General features: G+C 44.4%; 2 long non-coding RNA genes across 5 annotated transcripts in view; one reads left to right on the forward strand and one right to left on the reverse strand.

Moving 5' to 3' along the window:
- Positions 1 to 25,302, forward strand: part of LOC140685070 (uncharacterized) — a 124,046-nt gene that overhangs the window by 58,515 nt on the left and 40,229 nt on the right. For all 4 annotated transcript variants that reach the window (XR_012058253.1, XR_012058254.1, XR_012058255.1 and 1 more), the window contains exon 2: positions 16,717 to 16,902. This is a non-coding gene — a long non-coding RNA (uncharacterized lncRNA). The remainder of the gene's footprint in view (positions 1 to 16,716; positions 16,903 to 25,302) is intronic.
- Positions 18,510 to 24,562, reverse strand: LOC140685079 (uncharacterized). The gene is made up of 3 exons (XR_012058271.1): positions 23,770 to 24,562; positions 19,251 to 19,436; positions 18,510 to 18,892 (listed from the first exon to the last, which is right to left on the reverse strand). It is a non-coding gene; the product is annotated as an uncharacterized lncRNA (long non-coding RNA).

Genomic DNA, 25,302 nt, shown 5'->3' on the forward strand with positions numbered 1-25,302 from the left:
CTGATCATGCATTTCACGTGGACTTTCTAACCAGCCACGGGAATAGCAAACCTCCTTTGAGTCAAATCTGCCTTAAAGGGTGGAAAAGCTGTTTCCCAGGGAGGAGAGTGCTTACCAGTTTCAAGATGATTGAGATTTTGAGTTTGTTGCTACTTTTTTAAAGCAAAATGCATGTTCTGAACAATTGCAAAAAAAAAAAAAAAAGACAGCTTTGCCACTGAATATGCTGTTTTTGTTGGTGCTATGCTTGTGGACACACGTAAATAATGTCTGTTTATTCACACTTGAACTATGGGTATATTCCTGTGTCCATTTTTTCCTGGTGAAAATCCATTTTTGCTTTTCTGCTGATGGACATTGTGAGAGCCATGGTGCCTCTTCTTCCAGAGGGAGCCTGTGAAGGGCTTAAAATAACTCACTGTTGAAGCAGCCCAAAAGGACCAAAGGCAATCTAATTCATCAGGCAGGAACATTTTCAGTTTGACTATTTCTTCCTCCAAAATAAATGTAGCATGTCCTCATTAAAATGAGAGGGATACATAGAAACTGATCAAATTTGATTTGACAAAAAAGATAAAACATAGATAAAATTTATGTATTACTGATCTGGAAGGCATTTACCTTTCTTAATGACCCTTATTTTTCAAGGAGTGTGTTTATCAAAGATACAGGTTGTGAGTTTGTACCTGTATTTATTTTTGTTTCTCTTTCACATGATCTCTGGCTGACAGAGAATCTTCATTTCAAATGCCTGTTGTCTTTGAGAATTTTTTTCTCATTTATTTACTTTCATTTTGCCTGCTGGAAGTTCCTATTAATAGTAAGAGAACAGTGCCATGCCAGCATGTCTTTATTGGGGGCTTTACAGAAGTTGTCAGTTTAATAATATAGCAATAAATTCCATTTAATGTAAAGCAGGACTTTGCCCACAGTGTCTTTAAGTGGTTCATTTTGTCTTACAAATGTAAAGGTCTTGCCTTGCGTTGTCTTGCCATGGTGAAATATTTCAAATATTGAGCTACAATGAGGCCTTTTTGTTGTGTCTCAGGCTTCTGTGCTGTCAGGATGCTGCTTCATTATCAATTCCCCATGAATGTTTCAGGAAGGAGGAAAGGAAAACTTTACAAGTGTTGTCACTTCTCTTGTGACTCCATTTGGGTTTTTCTGTGTATCAGATGGCGTGTGGGGGGACACAGAATTTAATTTAAAATCTTTGGCTTGTTCTCTGTAATCTCACCCCAGCATTTTGATAGCTCTGATGTATTCATCATTCTAAAGGGTATGTAAGCACAGTAAATTTTATACTGCCAATAAACCTGTTGGTGAGTTCACTGAGAAATTCCCAGATCTTGGAGGCCAGTAATGTTTGAAATACATAGTAACCTCTTTATTGCAACATTTTACACATCTACAAAATCAGGTTACCAGTCAGTAGCTAGCTGTAAACTTCAGTGCTGCAAGATAAACCTGAAATAGTAAATATTGTATATTACACTGTATGATCTTTTTAATAGTCTAATTTTCAAAAGGGTCTTGGAGAGAAAATGCTTACTATTTCCAGCCTATTTTGAAATACAAATAGTGGAGATACATAGCTTATTAAATGGCTCTCTGACATATGGCAATTATGCTGATTCTAATGATGGTTAAAATCTAGCTCCAGCTAAATGCTAATAGGGGCAGCAGCCTTAATTAAATCCACATTTAGGTACTGCTGTTCATGCTTCCTAGGCATCTGAGCCAAGCTCCCAGTTGCTGCCTAGCCAAGTCAAGTGTGCTGGGTCCCTCAGGGCTGCATCCATGCACAGAAGTACCTGGTGATGGCTAGGGAGGGGTGCTCCTGTGTGCTGGAACCAGAAATTGCCAGGGCAGGCTGTGCAGCCCGTGGCCCTGCCAGCAGCCAGCGATGTGGGGAGAGGAGCATCCCCCGTGCAGGGCAGCACTGGGAAATCTGAGGTAGAAGTTGATCCAAAAGACCACCAGGCTCTGCTTGCTCTGGCTGCAGCAGAGATTTCTGCCAGCACAAAACACTTCTATGGCTTTAACCCTTTGCATTCAACATCCCTTTTTATCCTGCAAGAATTCCTTCCTCCAGAGATCTGTTTTCAAGCTGCTCCAAGCCCCTCAGCATTGAGGTGAGGTGTTATGTCTCAAAGATATGCACTTTGACAGATGAATTATTCTCAAAGTGAGAGAAGGATGTAAAGGAGTTACATTTGCATGTTCTTAATGGTCTCAAAGAAAGTAAATTCTAAATTTTGTTGGAGGGGGTGGTGTGAGTTTGCTGTGCTGTGCAGTCAGTTTGGAGGGAGCTGGTGCTCAACCACTCCTCTGACATCTCTCCCAAACTGAGGGCATCCTCTGCTTCCCTTGTAGCACTGAGCTCTGGATCAGTCACCTCTCTTAGTACTGTTCAAAGAGTCAAACTGTTAAAATGGTTGGGGAGGACTGTTTAAGAAACTCTTCACATCACAAATCGCACAGTAATGAAGTTCTTTGCAAGATATAATGAAGAGCTTGCAGCTTTCTGTCGGTAGCTAAGTAAATCTGTAATTATCAGCTCTGCAAGGTAGAAATTTAGGATGAGGAAGGCTGATCTGGTGCTATAAATACATTGGTTGATAGTGTAATATAGATCACATATGCCTCTCTTGAGGATTAGAGTTTAGGTGCTGACATTATTGCTGCCTAAACTGTAAAGTCTTAACCCAGGGATGTGGAAAACGTGCCCTGGCATGCTGCTCATTCATGTCAGCTTCATACAGACTCTTCTGGCTTTTGGTCAGTGGGAAGGCTGAGGACCAGTGAAAACTGAAAGCAGGGTCAGACCTTTACTCCTTCCAGAAGGCACTGATAAACAATCGGTGCCATTCAGGGCTGCAGCAGCCTTTGGCAGAAGAGTTCTTCCTTTTTCTTTTTCTGTCATTGACACTGAAGCATTCATTCTTGATATTCCTGTCTAGTTAATGACCACTTGTAACAGCTCTGTCTTCCTGAGGAAGCTCAGAAGGACTAACCCAAGGCCAACCTCAAATTCATTGACAGGGAGGCACTGTTGTATGGGTTTGGGCCAGGACACAGAATATAAATAACGATTTCCTGATCCTAATGGGCAGAGGGCAGAAATCTAAGACCTTTCTTTGACCTTCTGCAAAACTCAGCCACAAAAACCAGATATTGCTGTTCTGTCAAAAAGGGAAGCAAAGTCCAGAGATATCTAAGAAAATAACTTATATTCCTTGTTGAGACTCACCTAAAAGAAGACCTTTGCCCCTGAGGTGCTGAATTAATGTTAATAAGTCTTTTTTTTTTTCCCCAGTGATATTCACAATCTATTTTCAAATATTAATTAAATATATAACATTACTTTTACATCACCAGTCCGTGCTCTCTGTCTGACTTTCCCTATAGGTGACTGAAGCAAGGCACATGTGCTGTCAGTGTCTAATAGGCTTTTTATCATCTCTAGCTGGAAAAGAAGCTTTGTTCTAACCTACCTTAGGTTAGGTAGGGTGAGACCCTAGCATGCAATGATGTAACTCACCTGTGGTTGACTGGTGCTTTGGACAGGACTGGGAGTTCACCCTGAGCAGGCAGTGTGGGGGTTAAAGCTCCTCCTGCAGCACCTCCTTACTCCCTCTGCACAGTCGCTAAGCACCAAGTTCCTTTTTTGGGTGTTTTGGGTTTTGCCTCCCAGTTTATGCAAAGAAACGTCCCTCTGTCTTCTAGGACTTGCCAAGCACTTGTCCCAGTTCTGGCAATCATATATAAAAAGAGATTAATGCATCATAAAATGTGTATGGCTTGGAGAGAGTTTTTGGTCTTTTGAAGAGGTCTGCTTGCCTTCCCCTCAGCAGGGCACTTTGAGCCCTGTGGATGAAAAAGCCCAGCACAGGGTAGAACAAGGAAAGCACTGACACTATCTGGGAGAGATCCTACCGGATTAGGCAGGCCTGAGATAATTATCCTTTTCCAGCAGAGGAAAGAGGCAGCAAGGTGTGCAGACTTCTGAGTTTTATCTGTTCTCTTTTTGCCATCAGAAGGGGAACTTTCATGCTCAGTTAGTATGAAAAATATGTAATGAAACTCTACAGCAAGTAACTTAGAAGCGAAATAACTCATTAGTACTTCTGTCCTCCACTTATGTCCCAATTTGTACACCCCATCAGGTGCTGGTTAAATCCTCCTTTATTTTGTGTTTCTGTCCATTACACCAGTGATGACTTGGATGCCTTTGAGGTTTATCTGGGCTGCTCCAGCAGTGCTGTGCCTGGCTGAGAGTGCAGACTGGAGCATGGAGCTGCCTTTGGACAGAGTGTCCTGCCCACAGCTGTGTGGCTTCCAAAGTTGCCAGTACCAAAGATTGTACTCTCCCTTCCCCCAGGTTTATAATTTGCAGTGAAGCAGTGACAGAATCTCAGAGGTTGGAAGTCACCTCTGCAAGCTGCCTGGTCCAAATGCTCCTGCTCAGAGCAGGGTCAAATAAAGAGGGTTGCCTGGGGCCATGTTCAGGTTTTGAATATCTGCAAGGATGGAGACCCTACAGCTCCCTAAAAAACGTGTTCCAGTGTTTGGCAGAGAGATCAAACAAAAGATAAAAAAATGCCAAACCTTTTCTTAGGTTTAAATTGGGTCTCCAAAATTTCAATGAGTGTCTCTTGTCCTGTCACTGAAAAGAGCCTGGCTTAGTGTTTTTACTGCTTTCCATCAGATATTTATATGCATTAAAGAGACACTGCCAACCCTGAGCCTTGTCTTCCCAGCCTGAGCAAACCCATCTGTCCCAGCCTTTCTTCACATTAATGATTCCAGCCCTTAATCATTTTAGTAGCCCCTCACTGGACTTGCTCCAGAACTTACTTGTCCAGAACTGGATGAGCAGTGCTGCAGCCCTGTCTCCCCAGGGCTGAGTAGAGGACATTAATCACCTCCTGTGTCTACTCGTGGTGGTCTTCTACCAACACAAGTTGCTGGAAATATTTGCCTTCTTTACATCACAGGATTAGGCAGGATTAATCACATGGCTCATTCATGTTCAGCTTGGCACCCATCAGTACCCAGAACCTTTCTGCAGAACGGCTAAACCTACACAATACTCTGTTTTGCCAGAGAAATACAGCTAAATAAAAATGTTCTTATCAGCAGAGTGGTTTTGCTTTTCTTTAAACAGGCCCTTTGATCAGAGCTGTGTGAAAGAGCTATCCCTGCAAGGTTGTATTTGAGAGGGCTGTAACCGTGGTACACCTGAGCTGTGATGTCCCAAATGCTGCTCCCCTCTTCCAGCACTGTGTTGAACAAATGGTTTCTGTAATTTGTGCAGACATGATGTGTAACTTAGCCTGGTGTTAGCAAGCCAGGAACCAGCAGCAAGCACACGAGCAGGTCCATGAGGCAGAGCTCAGCAGAGGCACTGGCTCAGGCCCTGGGGAGCTGTGTCAGGCCAGCACAGCCCTTCCAGCAGGGCTGATTAACCTGAGCCTTGCTTGGCACTGCTTTCTGTGCCAAAGCTGGAGCTAGCCTGGATAGGGATGAAGTGCACTGCATTTATTGCATGTTGTACATACGCCTGTAGATTGCTGTTTCACTTAGACTGAATTCCATGGAATGGTTTGGATACTCAGTTCTGTGCCACCAACAGGAATTAAGCATCCAGCTCCTGAGGCTCTTAGGTCAGTGCTGCTCAAGAAATATTCAATATGATTCAGTGGATATAAATCACCATTGTTCTCTTTATCTGAAAAAAGGTTGCTTTGATTTATACCAGCTCAGGAGCTGGCTCACTGTTTGTGTAGGACAGTGCTCGCATTCCTCCTGAAGCCTGTGGCAGTGTCTCAGAGTGATCTGTATTCCACTGCAGCGTAAAGTTTTTTCAAACTCTGGGAGCCATTTGCAACTTCAGTGCCATGCTGTGACATGATGCATTGCTTTGTAAACAGGGCCTTAAACGACTGAGGTCTTAAATCCATAAACTGAGGCTTGGCAACACTTTGAAAATCTCTTTGTCAAATGACATGCATTACAGTACCCTCCAAACAAGATCTGACTGAAATGTTCAGGTTCCTTTTGATGCTCTACCAAGACATTATAAGACTACTTAGGGCTTATTTCCCCTAAAAATATTAAGAAAAATGTATTTGTGCTATGTGTAAAGTGATGCATCTGAAATACATGACATGCTCACTTTCTTTGGTGTTTTATTTCCTCTAGGATAGCATCCTTTTTAAAAAAAAAAATTATTGCTTTCAATTTTGCATGTGGAACCTGCTTGCTAAGACATCCCCTGGATGTAATATTCTCCCTGAGACACTTCAACATTTGTGCTTCTTCTCTTCCCTCTCAGCTCCCTGATCTCCAGATGGAGCCAAGTGGGGATGGTTGCTGTAGGTATCGATATGTCTTCTGTTATTTTTGTGAACACATTTCAATTCATCTGCTTTCAAGAGCTGGGGTTGTTTTCCCCCTCCTCTTCATGAAGACATGGTTCTATTTTTCTGCAGTTTTACTTTTCACTAAGGCATCCATACGACCATTCTAATTTATCATTTCCCAGCACTTTGCTGCTTTTAAACACTAAGTTGTCCAGGAGCACTTGTGTTTGTCAAGTGATGTGGCTGCCTCACAGAGAGCTCCAACTGCTGTCCAGGCTCTTGGTAATCAGCCTTCTCCAGCCTTGATTAGTGTGGTTACACCTGCTGCTGCTCTGCATTCTTCTTTGAGACATGTGCTTAAGTCTTAAAAGCAGGAGAAAAAGTGAGAAGTGAAGAAGCAGAGTTCTTTGACACAGGTTTGATTTGATTTTTGGCTATGAAATATGTAGTCCTGTAAATTCTGCTTGTTTCAAAGACACAGCACTGAAAGCTGACTCTGCAAGTGCACATGGACACAGCTGCCCTGAGGTGCATGCAGCAGTTTGGTTTTCCTACTGCAGCCACTTGGAAAGCAGCAGTTCCTAAGTGGTCATACCCAGTAATGGCCTCGTTGTGACCACATGCCAAATTGAAGTGTCTTGTAAAATCTGAAAGGAAACAGAAGTTTTAGGCAGGCAACTGCTCTGCACATTGGTGCAGTGTGTTCAAAAAAATAATAAAGAACATTTTCTGGGTACACCTGCATGTCATCCAGCATGGAAGCAGTTAATAACCCCATTACTTCACGGCATCCTCTTCAGCTTCCACTTCCATTCTCTTTTACAGCAGTCCAAGGGCTGTTTCCAAAGTGCCCAGGCATTCTTAGAGCTACCTGGTAAATCATAAATCTGCAGACAATGTTTCTGAAAGCCAGCAGACACAAATGATGTAAAATGAACTCCTGCCTTTTGCACCAACATCTCTCAACATTTATTCTCTTCCTTAACTGACTTTATGGACTCGAGGAAGGAATAGTCTATTTTAGAATTTTTGTTATTAGGCTTTGTATCACTCATTATACAGCCAACTCTTCATGTAAGAGGAAAGTGTTCTTCTGTGGTGGTCCAGAGGCCACCTGGCACTTGAGGAAAACCAGGAGCTAATACCCAGAAAATACAAAGCATGTCTGGAGGTGGGACAGTTTTAGACCTTCCTTCTGGGCACAAAGCCAAATCCATCATACATTATTTATCATATACTGAAAAACAGAAAGAGCAAATCAAGATCTCAGCCAAGTTGCTGATGAATTAGGATGCCTGTATCATCCCAGCCAACACTGCTGACTGAAGGACTGTGAGAACCCAACTGTGCCTGGGGCCACCTAATTGTGGAGGTTATTGTCAGAGCCTGATCTGGGACCATCACAGTAGTGCCCTTCCTGTCATTTTGTCATTGTTCCTCTCAGATCTATCACCCAACTTTTCTGCACACAATCACAGTCAGGCTTGTCTCAAAGGGGATAAAATTATGTTCAGTAGTACATATCTTTGGTTCTCTTTATGCATGGACTTGTGGAACCTGAGTGGTTATTGAACCAACAATCAGTGCCACACAACTGGAGATGGAGGCTTTTTTGAGCTGTTGTTTAATTTTGGCATGCACTGCATGAAAGAGCAGCAGGGTGGAAAGGGTGTTCTTCCCTCCTGCCATTCTTCCTTCAGATTCATTCCTAGGCTTTGATTCTTGGCTGCCCAGGATGTGATAAACAACCATGGCAAGCCTTTGATAGATAAGTTTATGCAAACAGTTTTTGACTTTCATGTCCCCTGGGGTGGCCTAGCTGAATTCAGTCTCCCTAAGGGCCTCTGATGCCCTGATATGTCTAACCTGGAACATTTCCATCCCTTCCTCAAGCTGCACAGTGTTAACAGGAGTATAAGAGCAGCTGTGGCCTCTGATTCTGGAAGTCCTGCTTGCTCCTGGAGCTCCTGAGCAGCTCCAAAGGTCAGCTCCTGCCTGTTTCACAGGGAGCTGAGGTGCAAGCAGCCCCTCCTAGGTCTAAAACCAGGGACTGTTTAGAGAAATTTCCTTCACCTCCTATGTGGGTGCTGTTGGGTCAGGGAGGGGGCCTGGTGTAGCCCAGATTTGACCACTGCTGGCTCTTGAAAATGCCAATAGACAAAATCGTGGCAAGAAGGCAGATACCTGCCTCCTTCCCAGGTTCTATTTCTCAATGTATACAAACCTGAATAGAATGATAAAAAAGTGGGAAAATTTACAGACAGAGCATACAATAACAGAATTATATTTGGGAAAAAAAAATATGGAGATTTGTAGAAAATCTATAATTTGCCTGAACAATGTGAACAAGCAAATCACCTTCTATCTGACTCATTATGTCTTATTGAGAGCTGAATTGTAAGTCTTCCTTGTTCAAGCATGATTAAGACTTACATGTCTCTTGTTGGCAAGATTTCCTATTGAGCAGAGTAGCAGCCAAAGAAAATGATGGTACAATTTTACGTGATTAGGACAAATCCTTAAAAATCCAGGCAATTTTCAGTAACTATGTCAAGACAGTAACTAAAACAGAAACTTTGACACTTGTCAAAGCTTCATTGTTGGATCAAACAAATGTATTCTAATTGGTGGAGTCAAACTGTGTTTATTCATATCTCTGTGTTTTCTTCAGTTTTGGTTTTTTCTTGTAAACATCTGTTATTTTTCTGTAACTGCTTACGTAGTCTTTTTATGCACATTTCCAAGAGTGAAAACATAGTTCATTCCTCTTCAGCTTCATTTAGGGGGTCTTCTGCACAATTAATTTTTTTCTTGTAATTTTCTTTTCTTTATTGCTTTTCAAATAAATTCACAATAACAATTGGGAAACAATTAGGATAAACCAATGGGATTTACAAAAAAACCCTTGTGTTGGGGATCTTTCCATGCCAGTGAGAGTATTCTGTACATGCCAGAGATGAGAAGGAGAAAAACAAAACTAAGTCTGCAAATGAATATTAAGCTATTCCTTTCTTCACCAACTGGAAATATAAAGATTTAGCTCAAAGAAAAAAAACTGAAGCAGACACTAAAGGAATGCAAAACATAAATAATTGGTAGGTTTGCCAATAGCCTTTGAAGGCATAAACAGTGCTGGGCAACAGGCAGCCAGTGGAAATGCAAAGAGGAGATTTTGTAGCTGGTTAAGCCAGGCTCTGGCACTGTCCTTGTCAGTCCCTTCTGGTCTGGGATGAGCTCACAAGGGTGTGCTGTCAAAGCCTCAGGCTGTTGAGTTGTCTCCATCTGTAAAAACTCTTAATCCTGTTTACTTCCTCATGGATGTCTGCACCTGATTTTTGCTGTATTTATCTTGGAATCAGCCTGGGTTTGCAAACACAGGGTTGATCTACCCTGCTCCACTGCCAGCCTGTTCAAAGATCATGAGTTCCTTTGTTTCAGGTGACTTTATACTGTTGGCCAAGAACTTCTTCTTCCTTAACCCCTTCTGGTTCAACTTGGGAACATCCTTCTCTATGACACCCAACCTAGCACCCAAACTGCCACGAGGCAAGGACAGGACCCTGAGACACACACAGGCCACAGAGGGGAGAGCTGGTGCTTGGGTTTATTTGCTGTTAGCACTGGACAGTGTCAGCCTCTCTAAAAGCCTTTTTTGGTCAATTTGATTTGCTATCAATATGCTAATAAAATCAACTTCTCACACACATTTCTTTTGTCATATCAGAGGGAGCTTCTTCCAGTCCAGCTCCTGAGTTTTCCTCTGGGACATGACTACAACTGTGTTATTTCTCTCTTTTTGATGGGCAGGTTCATGATTGCACCTAGTAATAAATTCCCCTCAAATCTCAGGTTGCTTTCTGAACAAAATTGCTATTACATGTAAATAGTATATATCTCTTTCTTTACTTTATTATCTTCTGCTTTACATGTCTGTCTAATGACTCAGTATCTTGTTATCACAGCTGCTATGTCTTTTCTCCAGTAATAATTATAAATTATCTGGTTTCTTTTAGAAGTTTAGTTTTGTCATCTTTCATATTTTTCTGTGCTATGTTACCCTTTGCAATTATCTAAACAAATTTTAATACCAGAAATTGTTAGCTGCTGTTTATACAACCTTTGATCCAAAATGTCACAGTTAGACCAAGATGTCCAGAAATATTTAGTGTCATCTTAATTTTAATGCAAATTTTAAATGTTTTTACTCCATTTTCCATTAGCCTTTTTTCTTTTGTGTTTAGCATCAAGATTCGGAAAACATTACATTTTTAAAAAATTTGAAATCAATGAAATTGTCAGGATAAAATATGATGCAGCTGCGTGAGTGGTAGTGCTGAAAAAACATATTGCTGTGTCCTTCTCCAATTCAATATTCTTCCTTGAAGTGAAATCCCTTGCAAAATTAAGGCCAAATTCAACCTGGAGAATCACCTGCAGAAATACCCTGACTTGGGTCAAACAATTCTGAATTCTTTTTAGTTTTTAGTGTGGAGACTAGTTCAGTAGTTTGTTTCTTAAGCAACACTTCATGTCTTTCATAAGTTTACCCAGGTGAGACCTAGGAGCAGAATTGCAATGGTTTTGATCACTGCCTGCTTCACCCAGCAGTTTGCCAAGATAAAATGCTACTTTAGTGCATTTTTTACCCTGTTGAGTGCATAATTCATAGAGGAGTAGCAAAGGTAAAACTTGTAAGGAAAAAAACCCCAACAACAACAACAACAACAAAAACAATCAAAGCCCTATGAATAAATATTTACACAAATGAGCACAGAGCAGATGTGTGTCATGTTTTGAGGAGAGCTCAGACCCCAAGGATGGGGTGAGGATGAGCCCAGCAGGGAGCTGTGGATGTATGTCTACCTTCAGGGTGAAATAGTTTTCCTAATATAGACTCCTGGAACCTATAAGATACATATACAATATCATAATTTTCTGTACTGTAACTTATGTCCATTGCTGTGAGTCCTTCTGCTAAGATTTAGGTCTTTCAAGACAAAGTTTAATAAGCAGTCATCAATGTGTTACCACTACTACTCTAGTCCAAATAATAAACAGAAGAGCTCTTCTTGAGATGGAGTTATTTAAAATGAGCTTCTTAAAGGTATTATCATGGCAAAAATGCAAATTGGAACCTACAAGCACTGCATCCTCTCTTGCAGGTGCTCTGAATCCCCCGGAGTGGCACTACAGTGCACTTGGAGGTGAAGCAGTGGTGAACACAGCAGCACTGTGCACAACAGGTTGTTTTAAATAACAGGCAGAAGGCCCCAAGAAGAAAGTTAAAGCTGGAATTTGATTATGTGTGGGCATTTCCACAAGAGAGAGGTGCAAAGAAGTCGGCTGCAAATCGAGCAGGCTGTTCTCAGGTGCCCTAAGGAAAGCCCCGGTGTGAACGAGGAGCAGTGAGTACAAGACAAGCAGTTTCAAACTAACTTTCCATTTTGGTTGGCTCATTTTAAAAAGCTGAGCTGGGTTTTCCTGGGTGTTTAATGTTTGCAACATCTATTGATTTCAGCTGGTGTTGGTACATGCTTGACAGTTTCAGAAGTGTTGGAGCAGCTGCTGTGCCAACCTGCTGCACATAATTGCTGAGCACAACAGTCTCAGCTTGTTTGGGTTCCCTGCCCTTACCCAGCTCACCATCTCTTGCCCCTTAAGGGCACTGTAATTCCCTTAGAACAGGACTATCTCTTGTGCTGTGTGCAGCAATGAAGTGATAAAGATCCTGGCTGAGGCTGGTGCTTCTAGGAATTACAGCAAAAAAAATTCCCATAATTATTTATTAATAAAGTATACATCAATGCAAGACATTTCATTGGCTTTAATAGGCTTTGGATCAGATTCCTTAGTACCTCTGGCCTTTTTGGGCTCCATTATTCATGAAGGAACATGTTTAATTCAGAGTTAGGGACTGCCAATATAAGGAGTGTACCTTGTGCTTTTATCTGTGGATACAGAAGTTATCCCTAAGCTTGGACCTGCTGCATCTGTGTGGATGAGAGCATGGTTAATCCCTTCTCAGGATGCTTGTGCTGGTGTGAAATAAAGGTGGAGTTTTTCCACCCAGTGTGGAGAATTTCTCTCTTTTGCCCAGTGATGGGCAATGCTCACCTTGGGCCTAAACAGCAGCTTTGCCAAGTCAGCAGAGGAGTTTAACACATCAAAGCAAGGGTCATGCTCTCCTCCATCCTGTTTTCATTCAGGGGCAATCTTCTTGTCAACCTTCCATTATCTTTTCCCCAGCTTTTACTTGAAGATAAAAAGAAACAGCTTATAATTCATTACAGTTCATTAAAATGAAAATAAAATTTATTTTGCATCAAAATGAAAAAATATGACTTGTTCATTATTAGCATATAAATGGTATTTTTTATGTCACTCTGCCACAAAATCACTTACATTTTCAATGATCACAGCACACAAAATTAATTTTTGATAGCCTTTTGTGATTTGGTTGAAAATTCTCATTTCTTTTTGTGCATTAACAGCAAACTGTATCCACTGCTATTCATACCAAATTTTAGATAATGAAGCAATTAAAAATACATGGATTGAAGATCTTATCTCATTTTTCCTCTGGCCTATTTCTGCTTCATTATTCATGAAGGAATATGTTTAATTCAGAGTTAGTAATTGCAGATATATCTAGTATAAATTGTGCCTTATACTCTTTTACCCAATTTCAATTTATTTTAGCAAATAGATCTATGGGGAAAAAAGAGCAAGAAAGACAAAAGGGCAAAAACTACATCTCAGTGTCTCCAAACAAAACCTTACAGGTCTATTGCTTGTAAAGTATGTCTGCAACTCGGGGAAAAGTTGAAGCAATGAAGCTCTGTACTTGGCATAATTATAACCTGGCATTCGTATCAAATGTCTGAATTAAATTATTCTGATTTGAGGCAGTTTGAGAGACCTCAAGCCTCAGCGTTAATGTCATTCTGCTGCTTCATCCACAAAGTCAAAAAGTCCCAAATCAGTGAAAAGCAGAAATAACAGAGATATAAAAGTAGCAAATGTCAGAGTAAAAATAAAATTAAGGTGTTTTAGGCAAAGTAGAGGAACCTTGGGTTGCCAGAAAGTGAAAATGAGTTTGGCTGGTGTGTTTCCATGTGCCTGGAGTGAGATGTGTAACAGCTTGATAAAACATTCAGATCCTGAGCACGTAAAAATCATGAGAGCTGTCACTGGCTTTGGGATCCAAGGCAATAAAAGCAGAGAGCAGCAGAGTGGGCTGGGAGGGGGCTAGCAAAGGCTGCTCCGTGGGCAGCAGTGCAGGGGATGGCTGGGCTGGAGGAGGGCAGCGAGGGAATGGCAGAGGATGGGGCAGGAGAGAGCTCAGAGCAGCCAAGACACCCCGGGGCTGCCAGGACAACTGTCCCCAGAGCCCAGCTGGCGTGGGGACAGGCTGAGTGCCTGAGCTGGGGCACAGCTGGCGTTTGGATGGTGCCTGTGGAAACAGCTCTTCATGGGGAGGTGCTGCCAGGAGTAATTTTAACCAGCAATTTTAAAGGTTAATTGATGCTGGTTACTGCAGTGCCAGGGTCCTCTTGTTGGGTTGTAGGCTGTGCTTAGGAGTTGTCACCATAACCCCCTTGTCCTGAACCCTCTGCAGAAGAAGAGTGGCACAATATGGGTGAGGTTCCTTCCAGCTGTTCCTCTGACCATGTGTCAGAGCTCTGGAAGAATCTTTTGTTTGAATTTCTAAGGACACAGCCCCAAAACTTCCTTTATACCAGTGGAACTTTGTGTATGAATGTTTCAGACCTGAAAGAGAGTTTGTGGAATTAACAACTTGGATTTATTAAACATTGTGATCAGCACTTTCTGGTGCAATTATTAATGCAAATATTTCGGCACAGTTATTTGATTAAATGAATAACTTGCAAAGTGATGCATAGGCTTTTCTGTGTAGTCCTTGATTCGTAATTTCAGTAAGTTAATTAATTACAATCTTATTTTCTCTCTTAATGAATTCTGGTTAGCTTTGATGGCTTTGGAAGCCTTGAACATGTTGTGAATGATTCTCAGTTAAAGTTTCAGATGGGTTTTATGTTCTATAGGAAATAGCTTTTGCAAACTCTCTATCACCTTTTGGTACAGAGCAGAAACAAAAGTTCTGCCCACCTTCTGCTCCCTGTGCCCTGTGAGGAAAATCCCTCCCTTCATGGATGAGCATCCTGCTTTTCCTAGATGACACTGACAGGCATTGCTCTCAAATAAATCACAAATAAATCAATTCTGACCAACAAAAGCTGTGCCACCAGAGCCCAGTGAGGCCATGCAGGGTGTCTGAGCTGCCTTGGTGTGCAGTGTCACCCTGGTGACCCTGAGCATGGCCCAGGTCCTGCAGCTGCCCATGAGTGCCCTGACTGCTGTCAGAGCCTGCTCTGGTTGAAACTCGCTGTTGGTTCACCACACACCAGTGAAATTAAATAGAATGCAAAATTCTTCCAAATGCATGACATCTGTTTTCCTGGAATCCTGTCTTTACTAAGTGCACTAGAAGCAGATTTCCTGGAAGTGGAACTGGTGCACAGAGAAGGAGTTTCCAGCAGGGCTGTGCTGTGGGATGGTTGTGGCTGTGCTGAAGCTGACCTGCCGATGGCTGCTGGGGACAGGGGACATCAGGGTGCTACAAAGCCAACAGTGGTGCCTCTGTAGGAGGAGACAACTTCTCACCAAATGGCCCATGCTGTTCCCCACTTTGGCATGGCGATTCACTTGGCCCTGGAGTTTGACCTTGATTTTTTTCCCTGCTCTGTCCTGTTTGGATTTGGTCCTTTATCTTTTACTGTATCTCTCCAGATTAAGGCTGATTTTGGAGAAAGGTGGATGGAGGCCGCGTATTTGGAAATTATTCCATTGTCTCAGACCATATCACCTCCTTTTGCTACCGCCTTTTTTACCACAACTGTTTCTGATCTCTGCCTTACCCCCCTATCACCACAGTTTGCTCCCTTTCCACTGTTCCACTTTCCTCCATCCTTTTGTGGGAGGGTGGCATGAGAGAAAACACCACTGAGGTCAGAGCAGGCATCTCCTTGCCCTCCATCCGTGCTGCAAAATAGGTGGCAAAAGCGGTCCCAGCAGGTGTCCTTGAGAGAGACATGGAGGCTGGAGATGGAGAGGCTCAGACTCTGAGCTATTAACCATCTCTAATTAAGAACTGGGTAATTCAGATACCCATCAGACACACTATCTGATCATAAGCACAAGCTTGGCACAGGCCTAGATCTTCCCTCCTCAATGTCCTACTCTGCAGTGAATGGTCATCTAAACAGTCCCACAAAGCAAGGCTTCATCAGCTTTGCTTCAGGAGAAAGTAATTAGAACCATCACCCCAAGCTGGAAAGATGTCTTTGAAGTACAAATATTTCCTCAGCTTTTCTTAATCAAGGCTTTCTTTTTATGCCCCTCTATATATGCTGATTCCAGCCAGCACATGAACTAGAAATCCTGGAAGGCTGGGAGGGAAAAACTCCTCTTGCTGTATTTCCAATTGGATGAAAACCAAAAGTCCTTTGGAAATCTCATGATTTCCAGCAAAATGTACTGGCCAAGAAAATCTGGAGAAATTGCAAAGAAAGCATCCAGATGTCTGGAGAAATCCCTGGACTTAAAGGGAAAAAATCTGTGGAGATTTTTTGTTCTTAATACAGAGAATAAAACCTTATTTATCAATATTAGTAAACTCCTCAAAGAGCATGGTGCCTTAAAGGCAAAGAATTAGCTGTGTTGTTTGTGTTGATAAGCTTATGGGCCTGAGGGCTTGTTGGGCCTGGACAAACAAATATTCTAATAGGAAAGCAAATTGTGAAAGGCAACTTATTGAAGAAGGTGCAAAAGAGAGAGGGATGTGTGTATGGTTTTTCTCACCTCTCCCACGCTGGCCAGGGAATGTCCTCTACCTACAGGCCAGCACTGTCAGTATCAGGAGCAGAGGACAGTGCCACTGTCCCCTTTTCCTCAAGCACCAGTGGCCAGGACAAGTGGGTGGCCATGTGTCTCCTGCATTCCACACTGCCCTGAGCTGTGGTGGGAGGTGGGGAACATTACCTGAGGTACAGACCCAGGATGGGGCCTCTATTCATAGATTTTCAAGATGCCTCCCATAAATTCACTGCAGAGTGGCTCAGATCTTGGAAGAGCGAGCTGTGACGTGGCCTTGCTATTTCAGATGTTTTTGTTTGCTCTCTGCATCTTTATTAACAGCACTTTGTCAAGGCTGTTGCATTAAACATTGATCCACCTTGACAGTGGGAGCAGGGTGTGCATACTGAAGGGCAGGTGTCACCCCTTGCCAACAGCATCCCTCACTCACAGATATTTAACCATTTCGTAGGCTCCCAGCAAAGACACATGGAAAAATCCACTGGTGTTGAGAGAGCAACAGTGCTGGCTAAGACACGGCAGGGAGGAAAACTGCACTCCTGAATTTCCCACCTGGAAACCTGCCAAACAAGAAGGAGCCTCAACCAGCCTCGCTGCTCTCCTGTCGAGGTGCCGTCTGTTCACTCACATTTGCCAGGTGGGAGCTACTTATCATTTCACAGCAATTCTGCAGGCTGAAGCCTACTGACCTGTGGGGAAATTACTCAAAGGGCATTTTATAGCACTTGAAGCTTCATCTATGGCTAGTGATGGGCTCACTGCTCTAGTTTTGAAGGTGCTTCCTGCAGTGATTCTTTCATGAATTGCCACTTCATGGCATAGTTTCAATTTCTAAACATTCTGGGATCCCCTTGAAATAGCCTCAAGGGTTCTGAAAATCTTGATGCCCTCTTGAAAGCAATTCAGATGCCAAATGTTGGTCTCAGTAGTGGGAAATGAGCAGAGGGCTCTGCCTGGCTTGCTGTTGACTGAGGGAGAAGGGGTCTGACCTTTGAGGATGTTTGAAAGGGAAAATACTAATTGCTGTGTTTCTGTGAAGGGCGTGATGAGAGACACAGATGGGCAGGGTGCTTGTTTCTTTGGCTTCTTGTTTTTAATTTAGCTAAAGGCACTGGGAAATTTCATTGGCAGATAAGAAAAAACCTACAGCAACCTAAGCGAGCCACATAGCCCTGGCAGCTGCCTTTCTGAATATTTTAAACTTCCCACTGCAAAACTCACCCCACCTTCCTAAGTGGAGCAATCTCACAGCCTGGGTTCACCGGGCTCACATTTTTTCAGTGTTTAAGCAATGAAATACTGATGTCTGGTAATTTTACTCCTCCTGAGCAGGGGCGTTGCTGCCCGGCCTCTCTCTGTGGCTTTCCCTGTGCTGTCCCAGGGCTGCCCTCGCTCAGGGTGTGTCAGGATGTGGAACCCCTGGCGGGTGCTGGTGCTGTGGGACACGCTGTGTCCCCATCAGACACCCACAGGACACGGCCCTCTCGGGGCTGGGACATGTCCCTGCCACGCTGGCCCTTCCCTGCTGCTCCAGGCCCTGCAGAGCCCTGCCAGAGCTGTTGGCAGGGCCCTGAGGCTGGGCCGTGCTCTGGCAGCGGCGCAGGGGCTGGAGCAGGGCAGGGGATGGAGCAGTGCAGGGGCTGGAGCAGCGCAGGGGATGGAGCAGTGCAGGGATGGAGCAGTGCAGGGGCTGCAGGGCTGCACGGTTCTGCTGCCAGCTGGCATCACTCAGGCAGGCACCGAGAGGGACCAAACCCAGCCCGCTGACACGGCCCAGATAAACCTTCCCACAGCCCCACCATTCCTTGGTGTTCTCCGGGCTTCATGAAGCACCTTGACTTCCAGGTAGCTACTCACTGCATGTGTGAATTTGGCTTGAGCATCTGATAACTTCTATTTGTTTTGGCAGAGTTTATGTGTGGGGTTTTTAAACATTTATATGAATTCTCTGGCTAAGGAAAAGTTTGAGGCTTAAATTACACAGTCACATTAACAGCAGTCTGTATGTTAACTACAGCAGTTGGTGGGCTTTGAAAGGTGTGCTATAAATCACCTCAACTCATGGCATTTATGTTCACTGGGGCAGTTGCTGCAGGACAGCCTGACACCCAGGGTGTGTGCCCTGTGGGGGACGAGTGAGACTTGTCCCATTTTAGTTCAATCAGAAATATATATATTTTTCCTCCCTCTAAATCAAGGACTTTTAAAATGAGAGCTAAGACAGGCATTTGCAACCTTATTTTTTTTTATTCCCAGGGTTGAACTCCTCTGTTTCAACATGAAATTTTTATTCCAGCAGTAACACCTGGGTGTTGCCTGGACCTCCAGGGACTGCTGGCATGTGTTTCTCCAAAACTGATGTGCCTGTTGCAGGCAATTGTTCTCTGAAGTTTGTTCAGGCTCTCAGCTTGTTCTCCACAGCCCCCCAACCCACCTGACAGTGCTTCAGCTGCTTCTGTGATGAAAATGCTTGATGACACGTTAATTAATGCATCATCTTGTCACTTCTTGCAGTCTTCCATCTACCTGGCCCTACCCTTGTCTTTTCTCCTCTCTTCTCTTTGGGTGGTGACCCCTCTGGATGACCTGCCTCCATGGATCTGTGTGCACCGGTCATGACACTGTTCCTAAAAAACAAAGCTTGTGAAAATGTGAGGGGACCCCACCACATGTGCCCTGGGAGCCACCAGCTCACTTCCAGGAGGTGCTGGGGCAGCGAACAGCACTCAGAGCTGCCCGTTCCCTCCTCCTCGTGCCCCTCACCCCAGTAAGAAGTGAGCAGCACCTGCCCAGGATGATGTGCCCATCCAAAGCCCAGAAGTCCCTGGACATGTCACATACATGGATCATTTTGGCACCCTTTCCTGTCCAGTTTGAACTTTCTGGCACTCTGAGAAGAGCTCAGGAAGGATCCCATGGAAGTTCTCACTACCACAGGTATTCCTGGTCTCCATCAGGAGCACTGGGATCTCTCCAGGCTCTTACCTCAGCTGGCAGACGACTCACGCTGGGTGTCTGTGCTTTCTGTCAGTGCTGGGGAGAGCTGGGCTGGGGAGCTCTGCTCAGCCTCATCCTTCCAGAGTGAGGAGAAAAGGCTGAGCCAGCTCGTGGTGTCGCTCCAGGGGGTTCAGGAGGGCATATCAGCGTCCCAGGGGAGTCTGTGGGGCAGATCTACAATGGTGTTGGATAAAATTAAGAAGTGTTCAGATGTTTTTGTTCATCCTCTGTGAGACATCACCTCCCACCTTCTATTTCTTCATTCATCTGCAGAAATTTTAGTGTTTGTGCCAGTCTTTTTCAAAGACTTTTTCATCTTGTCCCATTGCTCATTCTGGAAAGCTGGGCCAATCTAATTCCCTCATAACCTTATAATATCAGAAAATGAACTCCATGGTTTCCTTTCTTCTCTGTAGTCCTATGGTCTCTCTTATTTTTCCAGCATTTGTTAGTTTGACCATCCTGGAATTCCATTTTTGGGAGGTGTGCTCCTTCTGGGTGCATTTCTTTCATGTTTTAGTTATACCTTTGGGGTATAATTTGTTTCCAGTTTTTGGGCAAATGATTGGCAGGATAAGAAATAACTCAGCACTGCATAGTGAGGGATGTCAGTTGTTCTTAAAGGTGGCAACCTTCAAAAGAATTAAGATAACTTTTATGGGAAATAAATTCTTGTTCAGTCCAATGGACGGAAGAGACTGTGGACTAAGTAGGGCCAGTGTCAGATAAATTACTGGAATTTTCATGGGGGAAAAATGTCAGTGAAAGTCAAAATGAGCTGCAGGCTCAGCTGCTGTCCTGCTGCCTTCTGGGTGCATGAGTGAAGCAGGAGCTGGAGCCCTGACCAGTAGGTCGAGGATTATTCTTTGCACCTGGGTGACCCTCAGGCTGGACACTATTGCATAATGGAGCTCAGCTCTGTGCCTGGTGTTAGTCATGCAAATAGCACTGAAAAGCACTTAACAGGAGGAAAAACCACAAAGAAATGGGGAAAACAAAATAGTTAAAGTCCTAGAAAAAAAGCTTTGCATTTTGATTGAGTTTTGAAAATAGCTGGAGAGTGAGAATATGGAAAGGTGAGGAAGGACTGCTGGAAATAGCCTGTGAGGAAAAAGCAAATAAAGAGAGAGTGGTGGGCTCAGACAGTGAAGCCAGGACTGTCTATGAGAAAATGGAAGAAAAGGTGGATTTGGAATGAGGAAAGCTACAGGAGTCATGTGAAGAAAGGAGAAGAAAGTGTCACGTATATTTTTTTTTTTTCCAAATGATTTTACCTCATCCACTTTTCAAACAGGAGGGTGAAAGTCTCAAGCAGGCAGAAACTCTCTTTAAATTTTCATTGCTTTCAGCTTCCAGCCACCCTGGAAACCCCTCAAGAGCAGGCTCTCACAGTAATTCAGCACATCTGCCTCTGGCTCCAAAGGTGGGGAGGCTTGGCTGTGCTGGGGCAGCTGCTGGGACAGCATGAGAACATGAAAGCAGAGCCGAGCTGGTGCCCTGGAGCACGGGGAAAGGTTGGGCTCCGGCTTGCTCAGCAACAGGCTGAGGAAAGCTTCATGCCAACTCTCGTTATGTTCAGATGGATTCATCTATCACTTCGTGGTCTTTCTGCTGACACTGTTTCTGAGGGGTCAGGCACTCCCTGACTGGCGGTGATGGGCAGCTTGCCTTCCTGAAAATCCCACTGGAAGAAGTGATTTGGGATTATGGAAATTGGTGGCTCACCCTAGAAATTCTTGAGCAAGGCTCTTAAAAAGGAATTAATTGTATGGTTACTTATATGTTTGTAGAGTATCCAGGCAAACTCTAAGCACTGAGCTTTTGGGCTTGTAGTTTTGCAGAATATGAAGGCTTTTCACTGGAAATGCACTTTGTTGATAATTTTCAACATTAACACCAGCTGCTTTCTTGCAGGAGTTTTAAGTGTTTGTAACTCTCTACAATTTTTTATCTTTCCTAGTTTTGTAATCATGCAATTTTCCCTTCATTGGGTAAGAGCAACTTCTTGATGGGACTACTGTGGGTATTTTTTCCCTTGGTGAGGGTTAAATGCAGCAAGTGGCAACAGGAAGAAGTTGTGGGTTTTAGCCTATCTTCCCAGGATAGTCTGAAAGCTCAAACATATATATGAAATAATTAAAAATTACTTTGAAAATTGTAATTTCCTTTTCTGGATCCTGGATTATTTGTCTTTGTTGTCTGGGTCGTGCCCTACCTGAGCAAACCATGCACAGGGTGAGCCTTGGAGCACTTTACCCTCTCAGGGCAAAATCGGTATTGGGAAAACCATTTTGTTTTCCTTTAGATCTCTGCTCTTGAATGCACTGAGTGACTGCATTCAGTTCCTGTAGCTACACGTGTATTGCCTGGTACATGAACATCTCTGGCCAGATGTTCAGTTCATCTGCCAGCCACAGGCCTCTCTCTGCAGACCATTCCCCCAAACAGTGTGGTGTCAGGAGAAGGGGAAAGCATGAGTTTGTACCATTTTGTGATCCGTGGTGTCAGGAGAAGGGGAAAGCATGACTTTGTACCATTTTGTGACCCGTGGTGTCAGTGGCCCCTTGCATTTGACATTCCAGACCAGGCAGTTTCCAGCTGGAGCAGCCCAGCCTGCTCTGATTTCGGTGTGTGCAGCACACAGGCTGACCCTGGTGTGAGATGGACGGGCTTGAGGAGCCACATTACCCATCCTTGTGGGGTGGCAAATGCCTGTGCAGTTCCAGCATGGGGAGACGACCCCGTGAAGCTCTCGAGCTGCTCCATCTGTCCCCTCCTGGCTCTCACAGCCTGAGCTTTGCCCTCCCCTCTGCAGGACCTGCTGCAGTGGCAGCAGAGCCCCAGACAGAGCCCAGCACATCTCTCAGCAGAGGCAGTGACTCCTGTCCATGGCCATGTTCCCCCACAGCTGTGGAGCCACGGGCACTTCCCTGCAGTGGTTACAGACTCTGGAATTCCCCAGAGCTGCCTTGATTTCACAGCAGCAGAGCCAGGCTCCAGCCCCTTGTGCTGCACTCTGAGCAGATGCTAGAGAGCTTAATCGAGCCATTAGCTCCTGCAGAGAGCTTCAGCCAGCACAGTGGCATTTTGCAGCGACAATAATCTCCCCTTAGCACTTCCAGTTGTGTCACTGCTGCAATTAGCAATGCCTTTATAGCACTAAAAGAGACCAATAAGAGCATCCAGGCTGGCTCCTGGTCACTGAGCAGCAGGGTTTCTAACTTTCACTTGTGATCATTAGGCCTAAACAAAAATTATACTGACCTTTAAGAAATGTCCAGGGAATTGTTAGAGTGCATGGGATTTAGGAACCAAATGTTCTTCTAAGTTATTTGTGATATGGTAACCTAAATCTGACATCCCTTTAAAAAATCTCGGTGTTAGATTTCACTGAAAGCAAATGGATTTTTCCTAGAATCATACAAATTGAGGCTAAAAGGGAGTGCTGGAGGTCACTGTTTTCAACCTCTTGATCAAGGCAGGTAATTTTATGTGTCAAACTCTGCTCTTGACACAGAGCTGAAGTGGGAGAGAGCTAGGAAGCCTTGAAAACACTACCAGAGATTTCAGTGACCATTGAAAAGGCTCAAAAATTAACTAACTTTTGAATGGTCTTCCCTGGTCTATGCTACTAAGCCCTTCTCCAGGCTTTTCTATTGTATAAGAGGCTTTTTGATGTTTTCTGTGCTCACCAGAATGGTGCTGGAGTTTGTACAGATGAAGTGTTCAGTCTCTGCTGCTGGTTACCCTTTGAAGCTGCAATTGTGCAACAGCTCTTTGGAAAGCTGTTTGGGGACAGTATCTTCTCCTTGAATCCCAGGATCATTTAGAAAGGTGCTGTGAACACACTGGACAACTCCTACTTCAGGCACCAATTCCAAAGTAGAGATTGAGTTTTTTATGACATAAGCTATTTTTTAATATTCCACTGTTATTCCCCTGCTCTGTTATTAGCTTGACCTTCCTTCCCCATCTCTAGTTTGTTCCCAACCATCCCCTGTAAAAGAAAAAAACTCCTCTATAAAACAGGTACCATGATTAACTAGGATTTTTCTGCCCACAGCCCCTCTCCTTCCCCTGAGGATGCCATGCCAAGAGCCCTCCCTGCTCTGGCATGTCTGGGCTGAAGGTCTGCATGGCAGTGCTCAGACATGTGCTTGTGATGTCCTTGTCCTGCACTTGGTGAAGGGTCAGATGGCTCTGAAAGAGCATCTGCTTCTTCAGCACACAGAGCTACTCGTTCAGGAGGTGGCTGCACTGCTTTTTGATTGCAGAGAAGCCTGCTTTGAATCCTGGCTTTGAATCCCAGAGAAATATTCCTGCAAATTGCCTGTGGCTCATGGAGAAGCTCTGTGGACACAGACATTCATTCCCAGGGAGGCCCATTTAGGTGATACTTATTCATCACTCCTGGGAGGTAGGGGGTGGAAGTAGGTGCACTTTGACATCCCAACAAAGAATATTCTAATTTTTTTTTTTTTTCAGTTTAAAAGAGTGTGTAACTTACCAGTGTAAATGAAGAACAAAATGGAGAAAAGTCTGTGATGAAATATTTAAGCTCTTCACATCTTGGTTGTTTCATCTCCGTACCTCGGAGGGACAGCACACTCTCAGAGGCTTTGTAGTGCCGGGTAGCAGCAGCATTTTGTCAGTGCTGGCAGCACCTCCCCAGCCTGGAGCCGTGTGCTGCTGCCAGCTGGGGCTCCCGAGCAGGGGGGGTTGTGCTGGATCCCAGCGCTCCAGCACAACCACTCGGCACCAGCAGCCCGAGTTCATCGCCTGGGAGAATTTGGGAGAATTTGGTAGGGTAGCGAGGAGTGACAGTGACCCAGAGAATGAACTCTGGCAGAGGGGCTGGAACAGAAGTTGGGCTTCTGCTTGTCCCCAGGAGAGTTGTGAAGGGTTTTATTCAGGGAAAAGCCTGCAACAAATGGCACCATAGAAATGTGGGAATTGCTTGGGGGCTGTGAACTGCCGAGTGTTAAGGTTGGATTTCCAGAGACAGCTGTTTATGCCACCCTCGTCCCTCTGTGAAATTCAGTGGAGAGCACTGGTCCAGCTTTTTCAGCAGGTGAAAGAGAGGCACACAACCCTGTGGAATGACAAGTTCTAGGGGACTACAATAAATACAGGGGGCCCTGTTGCCTCACCACCTGCAGCCCTCACCCTGTTCTTCAGCCAAGCTGCCCAAAGACTGCAGCAGCCAGGTTTGGTGAACAGATATGGACACTCTTTACAAAGAAGTATGATAAGATGAGAGAAAGAAAATTATACCTTCCAGACCCTTTTTCTGCAAAGTCACAGAGCCAAATCAGAATATGTCTGAAAAGTCTGAACCTGAGCTTTTGTTTCAGCATCTAAGAGAGCTTTTCATTAATGAGGGTGTCTTGTCCCTACATGTGTGCATGACTGCCAGCAGCTCAGAAAGGTTTTGCCTTGGGAGCCAGCAGAGATGACATCCCACACAGTACAAGTGAGATGCTTGCACCATTCCCTGATATGCTTACAAAAATTCACAGCAAAAAGCTTTCCTTCCCTGCCTCCTCTCATGCCATGACTGCCATGCAGGCTGAGCCCACAGACTGGGTGTGGAACTGAGGAGTGCTCCTTCCAGCCCCTTTCCTGCCCCTTCCAGCCCCTTCCAGCCCCTTCCAGCCCCTTCCAGCCCCTTCCAACCCCTTCTGCCCCTTCCAGCCCCTTTCCTGCTCCTTCCAGCCCCTTCTGCCCCTTCCAACCCCTTCCAGCCCTTTCCAGCCCCTTCCAGCTGCCCATCCTGCAGCTGCCCTTCAGGCTGACTCTTGTGTCTGGCCTGAAGATGCCAGAACAGCTTCCAGGCATCTGCCAGACACAGAGACTTCTGCTCTTCATCTGGAGAAATGGACTGCACAGCCTGAAAGGCAAAAATCTGTTTGTTGGCATTCATGTAGTATCAAGAAACACGAGAATCTGAGAATTACAGACAGGAACAAAGAACAAAGACATTAAGCTCCCAGTTCTGGTCTTTTTCTGTGCTATTACACCAGGAAGAAAACCCACTGTG

The sequence above is a fragment of the Taeniopygia guttata genome, chromosome 14, assembly GCF_048771995.1.
Source record: "Taeniopygia guttata chromosome 14, bTaeGut7.mat, whole genome shotgun sequence".
NCBI classification, from domain to species: Eukaryota; Metazoa; Chordata; class Aves; order Passeriformes; family Estrildidae; genus Taeniopygia; species Taeniopygia guttata.